This window comes from Vanessa atalanta, chromosome 25 (assembly GCF_905147765.1).
Source record: "Vanessa atalanta chromosome 25, ilVanAtal1.2, whole genome shotgun sequence".
Classification (NCBI taxonomy): Eukaryota; Metazoa; Arthropoda; class Insecta; order Lepidoptera; family Nymphalidae; genus Vanessa; species Vanessa atalanta.
The window spans coordinates 79387-95752 of record NC_061895.1 but is presented as its reverse complement, the minus strand read 5'-3'; the positions used below and the strand labels follow the sequence as shown (position 1 = coordinate 95752).

The following is a 16366-nucleotide window of genomic DNA, read 5'->3' as shown; positions in this document are numbered from 1 at the left end:
TGTTAGAAGCAAACTGGACTAGTGTTTCGTACTCTAGTATCCTCCATACATAATATACAGTCAAGGAATCTAATATGTGCAAAAAAAGTTTTAAAGACCTCTAACATAATTATCATTTCTATTACATGGGTGTACGGTTTTATGCAAGCCCGCCCGGGTAAGTACCACCCACTCATCAGATATTTTACCGCCAAGGAGCAATACTTACATATAGTGTTCCGGTTTGAAGAGTTAGTTGGCCAATGTAATTATAGGAACAAGGAATATAATATCTCCCAAGCTCCCAAGGTTGGTGGCGCATTGGCGGTGTAAAAAATGGTTAATATACTAGACATAATGTTTTTATACAAACATTTTAATATTATCACAATCGTAGCCCAAATTTGCAGCTCATACCTGGCCAAGCACACAAGTCCTCATGTGTTTAATTTGTCTTTGTAAACCATTTCGAACTGGGCAATTAATAAATATCTGATATTCATGTAGCTTCATAAAATAAGATAATATAATAAAAAAACATAATTGCTTCTGTTTCTTTCGTGTAATTAATGGTTCTTTTTTGTCAATTCCGATCTAGATTCTGATAATTTGTACGTACATGTAATGATTCTTCGTTATATAAATATATTACAGGGGGAGACGACTGATTGTCCTTAACACAAGTTATTGAATTAGCACAGCTAGGATAGTCAGTATCTGATCTATATTTCTTTTGATGATCAATTATCAACCATGTAATTGTTTATAAATATGTATTTGTGAAAAAAGAGCAAAAATTGTGAAAAATAAAAAAGTTAGAACACGTGCATCTTACCCGAGGATTTCGGGTTTGACTCCAGGCAAGCACCACTGAATTTTCATGTGTTTAAAACTCATCTCGTGCTCGGCGGTAAATGAAAACATCGTGAGGAAACCTGCATGTGTCTAATTTCAACGAAATTCTGCCACATTAGTATTCCACCAACTCGCATTGGAGCACCGTGGTGGAATATGCTCCATGCCTTCTCCTCAAAAGGAGAGGAGGCCTTAGCCCAACAGTGGCTGTTTGTGGCAATTTACAGGCTGTTAAGGTAATGTATGTAATGTAATATATTTGTGGAAAAAAATATATTATTGATTTCAAAGACTAACATTCTAATAGAAAAGTTATATAAAGCGTTGACGGTAAAATAAATAATTGGCGAGCTGGTGGCGACTGCGGACATGCCTATCGTCAGTTGTATTGTAAACAAAGTAACAATAATCTACGCTCCTGTCCTCATTAAATGGTTTCAACTGAAACCAGGATAGGCTCGAAATTATAATGTCGTTTCATTTCGTTTATTTGTCGAATAAATTAAATGAATCGTTGTATCTCCATCGACGTACTTCGACCGTCGTCGACAAGCCCTCGAGAACTCTCCACTAAAGTGTGAGGGTCTGTTTGTACAGCCCTTAAGTATCCAAGAATTCTACGAAAACAGATTTCGTCTGTTGTATTAGACCCTTTTTATCCTGTATTTGTATTTAATTATCTGTTGCAATTTCGGTAAGAATAAGGATATATTTTTAAATTTAGTAAATTCTTCAATATAGGTAATTGTGTCACAAAAAAAAGTTAACAGATATTAAAGCATTTTCATTTATGGTTTACGTGTATTTTTATTCGTTGATCATCTGCTCTGTGACCAAATATTAAATATGGTTAATTGTCTCTTTGGGATCCAGACTGTGGTTACAGCTGCTAATCGGACCAGTACAGTTCATATTAAGGCAACGGTTACTCCCCGCTTCGGAGAACACGGAAAACTGCTGCGCTTGAGTCCAGTGGCGGTTTGCTTCATATCATATTAGATTATAATAAGATGAAGTACGGGAATTGAGGTGCATTTTAACAAGAACACGTACTAAATCCATATAGACTTATTTTCTCTTTAAAATTCCTTGGTCTTTATGATCCCTCGTATGAAGATATTAAGTGCACAATGAAATCTTCTACCTAAGCTTCATCAAGAGCAACCTAACAATTGCCTAGAAATTGGCAATATAATTAATATTACCAATGTGAGGACATTGTCAATACGTCACCAACCTTGAGAACTGACGTCATTTCCCTTGTGCCTGTAGTCACACTTGCTCACTCACTAATACTACAAATATCTGTTCGGCGACAGAATATGCAATGAGTATGGAACTACCCAAATATGTGTGGCTAATAGATCAACCGCCAAGTGTTATCAAAATATAATCGAGCGGTATCAATATCAGTTAGCGTAAGTTTTCTAATCGCGTATGTTGCGGAGACTTAACTTTCGAGGCGATAACTGAAGATCTCGCTGAAGTTTCGAGTCTGAAGTGATTGGGTTTACATAATATTGCATACAGCTAATGACATAAAATAAATACAATACTTGACTTTATCCCAATTAGAAAAAAAAAACGGTTAGCTTATCAATATTATTTATATCTTTGCAGTTTCTTGCCGGTTCTTCGCGGTAGACTTTACTTATTGGTTAGCTTTACATTTAATTCAATACTGGAACCTGACAAGTCTAAAGTGCATTTGGAGCGTTCTTGAATTTATTTAATTTAATATTAGAAATGTAGAAGTACACATCAGTTTGACTAGAGAGTATGTTTTATATTGGAAACAGAGAGTATACGGGAAAGAGAGTATTGCGCAAAAAAATGTAGCCGTCCGAAGCGCCCGCCGAGCAAACATAATCTTTAATTAAAGAAAACACTTTTAATAAGTATTGAATAAAAAAAATTACATCGTAGACTTTCGTTACATAAATTAATATTTCTATTTATATTGTTGGAGGATTGGCGGTGCAAGCAGGACGAATAGTATAAAAGGCGGAGCGTAGTCAGCGCGGACACTCTTCGTCGGAATCTCGTGTGGAGCGGACGTCTCTTTATTCGTACTTTGCGTTAGAATAAGTATTGTTTGCTTAAAAATCATTGGAATCTTAAATCATTATTTGTTGTAAACATTAGTAAATTATATTTTTTTTTTAAAAACTCACCCCGTTTCCGGTTGCTAATAATATATTAACTGTCTATAAATAGTTTCAATCGAGGTAGTTTTTGCCTCTGTCTGTATCTCCGCTAACTTCTATACCAATCAACGGATTTGATTGCCGTTTTCACTTAAAGAAAGAGTGAGAAACGAAAAAGGTTTGCATGAACCATTTGTAAATATGTTCTCCGCAATAAATGTATTATGACGGTGTTTATGCAAAAAAACAGTTTTCGTACATAAAATCAATTGATATGGGTGGGTGGTCGGAACATTGAAATGTTGATCTTTGCAGTAATTACCTACATTTAAAAAAAATTGAGAGGTGTCAAGGGACACCCAGATATAACGAAGTTCTTATTATTATAAGAAATTATTATTATTTTTTTTTTATTATTTATTATGTACAAGAAACCTGTATACACTCAACAAAAATAATCGTCGCGACACCACACTGTTCAATGCGAAATAGAAATGAAAATATCTCTTCTCGTCTCGCCCCCTTTCACAACGCGCGATAAGGAACTTCGTTCCATAAATATTTAGACGATATAAAAATGAAATATAAAAATTAAAATAGTTCAAACAATCCGAATTTGAATTTAAACGCCGTGGACGTGATCAAAAATTTGTTTACACAAAAAAAGAACAAATTTTTATTTACTAAATACTCATATTATATAAACTGTAAACATTTATTTATTTACTATAGATAAACGTTATAAAATACATAACAATGAATATTAATGTTACCATATTATTATTTTACTTCTTATTTATTTTATTAATAAGCCGATAGCTCGCTTGTATTTAATTATAATTAAGGCCATGCACATACAAGGGACTGGGGAGTGGCGGCGGGGAGGGGGCGTGACGTCATGCCGTTTGCCTTAACGGCACACGATTCAGCCTTACCCCGAGCCGAGCCGATAGATCGAATCAATATCAGAAAAACCGATCCCCTCACCTTACCCGAGGGGTAAAACTAAGTAACTTTATTAGTGCGCGGGAATTAACTGAATTTCTAAGAATTCTATAATTTGGTGAGCATGCAGACGGCTTAAGTAAATTAAATTCTAAACTATCTTCATAGATATTAAGTTTGGCCTCGCTTAATTAATAGTGTTGTAAAATATTCTATAACATACAATTAATACATTAAACGACGAAGCCGAAGTCAAAAATCGTTATTAATTATAGAAGCATTACATTTACTTATCTATGGTCAAAAAATCTACTACCGATTGGAAAAGAAACAAATCACACCTGAGATAAACCGGTGAAAGAACTTTGTATCATTTTATGTACAAACATGCTTTAACGATTTTTTTTTATGTTGGTATTAAATAGCCTTGAGATTAATGAAACTGTTATATGTTGCGTGAATAGCCCTCTACTTTTAAATTTATCTTACTGATATCGGTTGCTAGAATGCTATAAGACGTAATACTGTTCAAGTAACTAAAATAAACACGACGAGAAACTATCTAACACTCTTATTTTCTTAACCGCGATGCTACAGAGCTCAGTCTGAGCCTCCTTTCCAGCTTAGAATCCGTAATGGTCTAACACTTTCCCATTTACTACTAAAGAGGTAACCGGTCGGCGAGTAGACTGAGCTCCGCATTATTCGCGATTTTTATACATTTAACATTTGAAGTCGCTTAATAGAGAATTATTGATACTAATGCAATGCACTATTTCTGAGAGAGCAATGTTTGCATCGTCAGATCTTGATTGGCGATATTGATCAGAAAACAGTTGTCTTGTGCGAGGCATTAAAAATATAAGGTCATTTATATACATGATGAAGAGAAATTTACCAAGAACTGAACCTCGACGTAGTTCCTGGAGTCACAGAAGATCCCTTGCCATTCACATCGACGCTTTGAATTCGATTTCTTAGATACGAAATAAAAATATAGAATATGGAATATCTAAGATCATAATCAAGACAATCCTATAGATGATAAATTCGATCGATCAGTTCACGGGCCTGGAATATTTCAATGAGGTTAAAACGTTGACAAAAACATCTTAAAAGCCATGCTTTTATTTTAATTCAGTAGACTATAATAATCTTTAAAGTTATGGTGTACATTTATAAAGAGATATTCCTTTCGAAAAGTATCAAGAAATCTTAAATTTTTGGCTTAGCATTAAAAAATACTAACGCAAATTACGTTCGGATACCCGCAGCACGCAGGGAGGACACTATAAAAAAACAATAACCAATGGATCGCCTTCCCTATGTCCCTCGAGCAAGTCACGTCTCAAGTCAGAGTAAAAGGAGGTGAACCCTCGACTACCTCACAAGCCTACGCGCTACGAGGCAATCAACGTAGCAGTAATAAATATACATATGTACCTACACGCATATTTCAATTTTCATAAATAACCGTCGCTTACGATAACAGTCATCTAAAATCTTATATGTAAATTGAATTTGGTTGCCTTACGAACGAACTAAAAGAAACGCAAAGATTATCTAAGAATCAATACAACACATAAATATACATTGCCTTTGGCTCAAACGACAATATATTATACGAATCAAAGTTACAAGAAGTGGAGCTATCATATATATCTTCTATGTGGATAGTTTTCAATAAAAAATAACGAGGCAGTCGAAGCAATATTCCTCATATTTGCGTGGGCGGAGGGCGCGGACTTATCGCAGTAATAGAGAGCTCCGTGTTCACAGATTCACTCGCAGGGTCGCTTGTATTGTATCTCATATTCCCGATAACTGAAAATATTGTAACTGTCACAAAGGGTTTATGAATCGAACGTCGAACGTGGCGCTGATATGTTGCTATTATTTTGACTTCAATGAATATTTGTTGTATTTTGATACTCGAGACGTTTACGTTATCGGAAGTGTGTCGAGGTGAGCAGGAACGACGGCTTGTACGATACCAAACATGTATCGATTAGGTTTTTGAATTGAAGTTATTAAATTTGACGTATACAAGTTAAAGAATGTAATAAGTATACTTGAATGAAGTATATTTTGATTTTCGCATAATTGTATTATGTAAACACCATTGAAATTTATTCCATAACACTGGTTGGTGGACACCGGTGTGGCAAATTTTCATCCGATACAAGATCCCTCGAAATGTTGTTTCATTGCTAAATCCCTAATAAATAATAAGCATGATATTTGAACCAGCTATTAATGGTTGAAACCCTCGTGTTAAATCCCCTACGCTATCTCGGCTCATTAGTAGATCCATAATATTTTTTACAAGCACAAGTCATTTGTTGAGCTTCATTAGTAACAGTTCATAGATTTTACTTGATTGGTCAGACATCTAACAAAAAATATCAAAAGGTCCAATCAGTCGCTAATGGCGTCCCCCGTTACTATGCGTTGATTAGTTCACCCGCAACTACGCAATGTTATACCTATAATGTTAACCCTGTGGTTCCGAGAGGATACAATAGAGCCTTCTGATCTCAACCTTTGTGAGTGCTAAGACCAACCGAGCTGAGAGGCGGCTCATATATTTACTCGTTTAGTGGAAATCAAAATCACAAGCAAAAGCTTTCCCTGGAAACCTTGCAAACAGTTTCGTAACAGCATTGTTGAGTTAAAGCGTCTCCTCCTTCTGAGAAGAAAGTTCGTGTCTCATTCCTTGACAGATATTCATGCGACAAATACATAGTTACTAATATTTTTTGTCATCACTGCAAGTATGATATCATTTATAAACATAAGCCACATGGAATTCAGCGGTGCTTGGTTGTTTTTGAACACGCCGTATACTCCGGACTGACCAACCCTTGATTTAATAAACAATAATTTTATAATTTAGCATGTAATCACGGTACGAGCGCAACCATTCAGCTCGGAAATATCGGTCAGCCTTCGACCCCGCTCACATAATCGTCAATGAGCCAATATTTCAAATTCTATCCCCCATTTCGCCACCTCTCACCGACGGCGCTCAGAGCGGGAACTCGATAAAAAACTCCTCTTTTTATTACAAGCGCCGGATTTCCGACTGAAGGCTCGTTCCACTTGCTTTAACTTCGTGCAACACCTTCCAAGATATTTTTATTACATTTATAAAGTCAAATATATGGAATTAATATTTTTCCATCTTCGAATTGAAGTTTATTTTTGGTTGGTAATGTTATTTTCATAGTTATTTATCAACGATCTGGTATTTTATCATTGATAGAGTTTAAGTAGAAATACCCAAAATGGCACATTTTTGTATCCACATACAAAACTCAAGTTTAGTTAATATATACGTTGTATATAAGATATAAGTTTCACATAAAAACTAATGTACATTTCCTTTATGTTTATTTTAATCATTTTGAAACACAATTAATACACTTGACCTTAAATTAAGAAGAGAGCAACCTTTGCTCTCTTCTTAATCAGAACGCGTGCATCTTAACCGATGATTGCGGATTCAAACCCAGGCAAGCACCACTGAATTTTCATGTACTTAATTTGTGTTTATAATAATTCATCTCGTGCTCGGCGGTGAAGGAAAACTCGTGAGGAAACCTGCATGTGTCTAATTTCAACGAATTCTGTCACATGTGTATCCACCAATCCGCATTGGACCAGCGTGACGGAATATGCTCTAAACCTTCTCCTCCAAAAAGAAGAGGACGCTAAAGCCCAGTAGTGGGAAATTTGCAGGCTGTTAATGTTGTATTTTGTTGTTACATCAAGAATTAAGGAGTAAGTTTATTGTGACATTAAATTTGAAACTTGCACGAAGCACGACAGTAAAATATCTAAATAGTATAAGTAACACTTAAATCGCATCAAAATAATATAAATCAGTTCCCTACATTTTACGATTGAGACACGTTCAAATCACCTCGTCGTGCTCTGCACTTGAGGTAGTTCCGTCCACGCTTTACAGTGATAGGTGCGACCCACACAGTTGTGGATTAGATGTATGTACTGTGTTGTTTGTTAGAGTTCCGTGACGAATGATGTTTTCCCGACCAATTTCGGCCACGACGACAAATCTCAGCGGAGATCAGCAAACGGCAGAATATAGTGCTCTAATACAAATGCACACCTTATTCCCCTATTCTTGTATCCCGATGGAATGGATATCGAAGACAGGAAAGATGTAACAGCAAAGAATTACTGAATTCGTGACTCCGAATTTGAACCTACACCCAGCTTTTACCAGCCGTCTAAACTAGCCATTAGACCAAGAAGGCAGTTGACTACAAAATGAGGCTTGTATAATGTGAGATAGGGATTAAGTGGTATTTAGACTACATCCTTCATTTTAAATTCATTTACCCATTTAAGCAATAAAGTCGGAAAAGGGTTGAAGACCGGCGGACACAACCATGACACAGCGCACTCGGTTTTTTAATAAATGTAGACATGTACGTGGTGTGTACAGACGGACGTCTCCCTCCGTCGACTTGACACTTCGCTGACATGGGTGTCGTGTCGACATTATGAGATGTTAGCGTACGATAATGTCCGAATATAATTTAGATCTGTTGTTGCTATGTTATTTTCTAACGTTGGATAAAATATACATTTTAATGACACACTATGACAAGTATAATTTCTTTATATAATGACTCTACTCTGTCCAGAACTCCAACGTTGATCGGATCACTTTGGAATATGATCTTCTTTGTGTGTACGATTTATTTTTTCATTATATGTCTTATACTTGGATGTTCCTAACCAAAATGAAGAAATGTACGAGTTTAGTTGAACAAATTTGCTTAACATGATGGGGTAGCTCAGGGGCTATGATCAGACTTATGCGAAAATTTAATGATTTTTAATGGAATTATTCATAAAGCCCCTTCATTATCTGACGAGACCAGCGACACTCAGGGTCACTTGAGTCACACGAGGTCCTGACACTCGAAACATAAATGCACACGTACGAAGACAAACAACGGAGTAGTTTACACAAATATTTGTCAGGTCAAACGGACGAGTACGCCCATTGGTGCACAAACCAATTCTAGTCGGTCTACAAATCGGTTATCAAAGGAAATAAATTCTAACTAAAACGAGACGAAATGGTCAAAGTTTCGTATGAATCTTACGGCAGTGACAACCAGCGTCGCAACCGCTTACATAATATATAAGTCGAGCTACGCCTGCAGCTTCGTGTGTAGTTTAGAGACGCAGACAGTAGACGGTACTTTCTAATGATGCTTAATATCGATCCTTTAAAAATATTAAAGTTAATTTACAGTTTTATAAACAATTTTATTTATTTACATTTTTTATTTAATACGTTACAAAAGTTAAGGACTATCCTTAATCGTATCGTATCAGTAAAAGAGTGAAGGAATACATGTGGCGTAAGGGGATTCCCACTATCGACTTTTTCGATTGTTTAAAATCGTTTTGGCTTTTGACTGTTTAAATAAAACTATACATTATATATTGATTAATATGATGAGTAGTTACGTGGCAAACATTTTCAACGATCGGCACCTAATTTTCATGCATCCGTTTCATAATTCTTCGAGTATTTCGTGAATTCTTTGATTAATAATATTAATATAGTCAGATTAATAAATAATAAAATAGTAGTTAGCTCCTCAGGATCAGTGGCCAAAGCTGTCCTGATCACGACCTTGGGTTCAAACCAGGAGTGCATCATTACAAGGCTTTTTCTAATGAGAATGTCTGAAAAATGAAAGAATGTTGTTGGTATTGCCTGAACTTACACATTTTTACTCACACGTTGCAATTTTTATCTTCAGTTTAAATCTGAACCACACTAGCCAATTTTATATCAAACTACAGACTTTGATTCCGGTGAATATAAAATCACGAGTGCTACACCCACCGTGTGCTTTCGGCATTGCGGACTTACCTGAACTGTGTTAATTAGAAGTAATTATTTTAAGGCTCACTCTCACTTTTATTTGCTAAGTACTATTTTGAAGAGCTGAGAAGTAAATTCCAATATACTTAGTATCGAAACATGAGGATAGGTCTCAGGGTCTTGTCTAAGCAATCCAATCTAAGGTTACACTAGTGTTATTGCTTGTCATTAAAAAGTTGTTGTTCCTTTCATATATAAACAATCAAAAGAAGGTCTCCCAAGTATTAGGCTATTTTCATTTGTCTATAACTCGTTCGATACAGAATACAAACGGCATCCCCGCGGGTGACTAATGACGAGTAGACTTGCCCAGCACGAGGGGACTTCCCGCAGGCGATGTAAAGATTGACAGTCTATGAAACGAAAAGCATTCAAATAAACTCGCTCATCCAGGCTACTAACGACCGATAATATTTATGCTACATTTACGGACCTTATGTTTTGAGTTTAAGAAATCACTCGTAGCACAAGTTCGAATATATGATGAGTTAGTGGTACCTACCCGGACGAACTAGCACGAAGCCCTACTACCAAGTCTCACTCCGTATAAATAAAGATAAATCTTCAGTTTTTTATTGTACCGTTGACATTTACGGTTTACCATTTGTTCGATTGAGTTGTTGAATTTTGTATAAAATTCAACTGCGTAATTGATTGCAACTTGCGTGAAGATCTCTGGGATTCAGATGAATCATTATAAAAGTGGCGCCATCAAACTCTATCATACTTCCTCTTATATTTTAATGTCAATTGCATACGGGCGCAGCATTCAAGCGCAGGACCAATGGCTTTACGTACTTTTTGAGGCGAGCCTTACGCATTTCTAATTTCCAGAATCCGAAAATTTTTCGACAGAAATACCCAATAACTTTTTATAGGTCCGAGTTGTGGTTTGAACCTGGATTCAAATATTTGGATTCTGGGATCTAAGGATCTGCGGCCTTCTTTATAATCACTAGGCCAATAAGGCAGTCAAAATACTCCAGTACAACACCAACACACAACACTATTCTCATCGTGTAAACAGCTAAGGCGAGCCGAGAGGCCGACACACGACTATACAATACGAGCAGCTGTCAACTGTCTAATCGCAGCTCGTACTGTGTAACCCGGGCTTTACTCATGAAATATTGAAAACTGACTTACGTTTATCTACTATATCGATGTGTAAATCCTTTAATTGACATATCACGATTTTGTTCTGCAGTGAGTTTAGATAACAAAATATCTCTACTGGGATTCGAACTTAATTGGACCACTTCATCGACGCGGCAGCTTATGATCGATAACATTTTGGAATAAATTTGAACGTAATCACAAAATATGTTAACGATCATAGATTTAAACAATCACAAATTATTTGATTGCGGTTTGTTATAATAATTTCAAACCCGAGTCGACCTCGGCCGTGTGCAATTTCAGATTTGACTTCAACAAAGTTTATTTTATTCGCATATTTATGACTAATTTAAATCTAATTATGAAACTTTTTAGTTATATGTTTATTATGATGTTATTTCAATCTGTTAAAATGTATTACTGTATACGAATATTACTTTTAACTGTTATTTGCATTGCACATGTTATAACAATATTTTAATTGCAAGCATCTAAACGACTGAATGGGTCCCATAATGGTGAGTCACCAGTACTGGTGCTGTTAGGAATATAAACCACTTCTTACAAGTTAATTCACCACTAACTACGGGATCTTAGATGTTACTATGCCCTTAGCATGTACTTTAAACATAAGAATAACAACCTGTAAGTATCCTAATAGGTTTTGGAATCCTGTGATAGCCGTGAGGGCAGATTTTAAAATGACACATGCAGGTTTAGCTTAAGGTGGCTCCAGGTTTACCGCGGGGAGGCATGAAAATTCAAAAGTGCTCTAACATTTACATTATTCAAAATACTGGATTATATCGGCTAATTGCACCCTCTCGACATTTCAACTAAAACTCAGTAATACATATCGATGTTTAGCGATGTAATAATCGAGGGGCGTGCGGTAAGCTGCAGAACGGGCGCGCGCGGCCACGACCAGTCAATAGTAAATTGTAAGCTAGGCTTGTAATATTTTTATTTAATGAAATTAATAACCGGTAAATATATTTGCTTAGTTAATGATATTTTATTTAAATTTGCAAATATACAACCGAACAGTTGGAGTGGTACTCTACTAATACGCAGTGTGTTTATGAAGTACTGGAATATTAATTCGACGCTTAATATGTCTAACGACGTACTCTCTGAAACGTAACATTACCTTGTATTTAATTATCGGAAGTTTCTGAGTGGATTATGATGAAAGTTATCGTGAAGACAGTTAACATCCTACCTCGATATAGACCAATCAATATAGGATTGGAATCGGGCGCAGAAAATTATATTACCGTGTACAATATCCATAGAAGTACGTCACGGAAGATAATAATAATTAATTATTATTAATAATAATAACCTTTCACCTGTTTTGAACGTTACAGCTCCATTTCGTGGCTCACAGTGTGATGTAATATAATGTCAAACATTATACCATAAACCGGCTCATGAAAGAATTACTGATTTCCCCAGTAGCTCATTACCGATTATTACTGATTTCCTCATTAGCTCATGAGAAGAATTACTGATTTACCTTTCACCGCTTCGATGGTTACAGCTCCATTCCGTGGCTTACAGTGTGGTGTAAAACATTTTACAATAAACCGGCACATGCGAAGAATTACTGATTTAAAAATATGTGTAAGATCTCGATCCTAGCGTGTTCAAACAAACAACCTCCTCGTTCGGTATAGATTATCAGTAGGTAATAGACATGACGTCATTCTTATTGAGGTCTCAGAACTTCGTCGGTGTCTAAGACGGTCCTTTGGAAGTTTTGTTTCTGTCCGCTTAATATAATGACTTTTCTAACAACAAAAGTTTCAGGCTCGTTTTGATATCAACGCTAAACTAATGACGCGGCTTGACTTCGCTCGATTAATCTTTTTGAATTAATGATTAATTTAATACAACTATAGTTTTAAATACATATTTTGTTCTTATACTTATTATATACTATAAAACGGATGTACTTTAAATATATATAATTATTTTTTGTCCAAAATCTATTTCAATTTCTTTTTAATGATATAATTCTTTAATTATATTTCGATTAATATTTTTAATAAAAAGGACGGAAGAACTTTTAAATACACTAAATATTATTAGGGATACTCATGAGCAACAATTATTTTCACAGATCACAATAGTAATCATTTTTTACTTGTATTGTTGTTTATAAAATACATGTATTATATATTATAACTTTAACTATTCATAAATTAAAACTTTATATAAAAAAAAACATAAGTAGCTTTGCTGTATATAAATAGAAAATAAAAAACGTGGAGTACGATTTAAACGGAACATGCAAATTAAATAGTAAATAGTAGACTACGAGTAGCCGGTCCTACTCGATAGAATCTACATTCCTAACCGGTGGTACCTTTAGATAACCGTTAACATGACGATTCAATAAAAAACCGTACATTTTTTTAAACGCTACATATCGTGAAAGTAAGTCGTAATATTTTATGTTAAATATAAATATGTTTTTACGGACTTCATGCAGATATTTCAGATATCAATGAGCTTCCGCGCAAAGTTTGAGCGTGTCCCGTATAGTTGTACGAGCGTAAGCCTAAGAACCGACCAGACCGGTAATTGTTTCACAAACTATGCGAATGTATCGACCTCCTCATAATATTGTATCGCAACTTAAAAGTTTCATCATTTATTGTAAATCAATAGTTTTTGTATAAATGTATTGATAAGATACTTTCATTCTAAGAAAAATTATGTTCAGTGGGAAGATTAAAACTATATGATAATTATCGCTTTATTATAATTTATTATAAATTATCTGTTAGAACTCACTTCGAATCTCACTCGTGAGGTGCGATACGCCTTTTTGATGCGTACCAAAGTAGCGTATCGCATTTCGTAAGACTGACTGTAAATCTTATATTATTAAAGGCAAGGTTCCATATCACATATTAACGATTCACGATAGTGTTCTGCGATACAAATCGAATTTGCCCTTAAAAATAGCGCTGAAGAAAACTTAAGAAATGTTTCAATGAAATGTTAAATATAGAATAAGACCCGTAAATGATACACCGCTAACAACAGCTTCCTGAAATAGTTTATACTGAATATTCCACTGCGAGTCGGTTGATACACTCGTCGCAGAGTATTATTCGACACGTTCTCCTCTATATTTTTTTTAAACACGAAATATATTATACTCATGAAAACTTACTTGTGTTCCCAGATTTTAATCCGCAATTTTACATTGGAATTGATATGTTCTATCCACTGGGCCATCTCGGGCTTACATAGAAACATTTCATCAGCGGAAAGGAAGCGCCAAAATATATGTTAAATGATTTTTACTGTCATAACTTTAAACGTTACAGATAAATGTGACGTTTAAAACTGAGTCTCTATTTTACAATTATAATTTCAAAAATCATGATATTGAACGCTGATTCATTAAAACCAAGTTCTATTTTCGTTTAACACAAAAATCCCCAACAAACGCCTAACTTTGTATATTCGTACTAACAGAATCCGCTCACATGCGCTTCTCTAAACTGGAACAGCGTGACCAACTTTCTAATTAGCTTTAGATGGAAACTAACAAGAGGAGACTGATAATTATGTTATCTACATTAATAATTAAATTGTTGATAGCGGAACGGAACGAAACGATACGAAGGATATTCTTTTTCGTTATAATAAAAAACAAATTAACACATTTTTAAATAATTGATGAATAGAACTGATCGAGACATTTTAAGTTAAAATGTATCATTGTTACAGTTATTGCGAACCAAATAACAGCAATGTATATAATCCTGCTACATATTCTTTCGTCGATTTTATTCAGGACTCTGGGATTTTTTCTATACCGTAAAGGTATCTTTACCTTTTCGGTTAAGACCTTTTAGATATATTAGAACTTTTAGTTCTTAACCGTCACTCACGTATAACGACTCTATATTGAGTACTTGGATTTGATAATTTCCATTTAAAGGGAAACGTTATATGCTATGAAATTTTTCGTTACAAACCTGAGGAGTAGAGCAGTAGTCGTAAGCGTTAGCTAACACACGCGGTGCGCGGCTGGTTCTAATATATAATTAAGGTCGTTACCTTATTAATATTTTTATTTGGTCACAAATACAAATAAAGAAGTTATCTGAATTTTATAATATTATCAAATCGATAAAATGTTAGTCACAAAGATTCAAAACACGGTGACTTTCTTTACTCTTATATTTTACTTTGGGAAACATCCTGCAAAAATAGTCTTTCAATGCTTTAAAATATGTAACGATGCTAAAATACCGCAGGACAGTGTCGACATAGAATCGAGTATCGTAATCAGAATTGAATTATTCTTCTTATTGGTTTAGAATAAGTAGAATAGACACAAATTGCCCTTTGAAATACATCGAAACGAACCCCATTTGAATGTAACAAGCCCAATACTGAATGGAATGATGATCCAAAGGAAAATAAATAAAAGGGCACGAATCCGAAGAGCGGCGAGAAGTCGGAGAGGAAATTAAAACATAATAAATTATGTTCGCCTCATTTGCGAGCGGCGCCGCGGGGCGCGCTAGTCGATACCCATTGTTGTGAAACAAAGGATATGAGAATTTAAAAAATCCGACTTTGACTTCTAATGTTCCCGGGTTTTGAATGAATACAAAAGTTTCATGTGATTTATCATCTTGTTATGATAAAACACAAGGATTCTCGATCGAGATGATTTATATGAGATCGTATCTTTATCATTACTTTCCTCGTTATGTTTTTTGTAAGTTTCGAGCACTCAAACATGTGAAGAATATTTGTAATTTTAACAGTTTATTCTCAAAGAACACGTTATAAGCCCGACTTAATTTAAATGTCAGCACTCGAACACACTTTAGGTATCAATTATTAATATATTTATTTTGCACGTAAGTACAGTTCATAGAACGTACAGATTAAGAAAACATCTTTTGACGTCATCTGCATATGTAAATTCCAACGTAGAGACAATTTAACTTCAAATAAAATAAAAGTTTATTATCAGATGTTTGTCAATTCTAGCTCTATCTCTTATAAAATAATTGATTTGATTATTTACCAAATAATTACATTAATGAGGCTTACACGGGAGGTTTATTATTAACATAAAATTGAAAGATTTTCAGTGATCATTACGTCACCAAAAGTGTAACCGCTGCTGTTGGTTAACAAACTTCTCTTCTAAATTTAATTCGACTTGTTTAATTTTATTTTGCAAAGTTTTAAGTATCGCTTTTGAAATTAAATACTTCGTTATTTTTACATAATTAAAAACCTTTCAAATTTACCCTCTTTTTTAAAAGTTATATTATTATTTATTATGTTATATTTAACTCATTAAACAAATATACGACGTTTAATGAGTTACAAAATCAGG

The 16366-nt window shown here is 34.7% G+C and overlaps 1 protein-coding gene across 1 annotated transcript in view; it reads right to left on the bottom strand.

Moving 5' to 3' along the window:
* Positions 1-16366, bottom strand: part of LOC125073721 — a 260493-nt gene that overhangs the window by 243717 nt on the left and 410 nt on the right. The window lies entirely within an intron of this gene.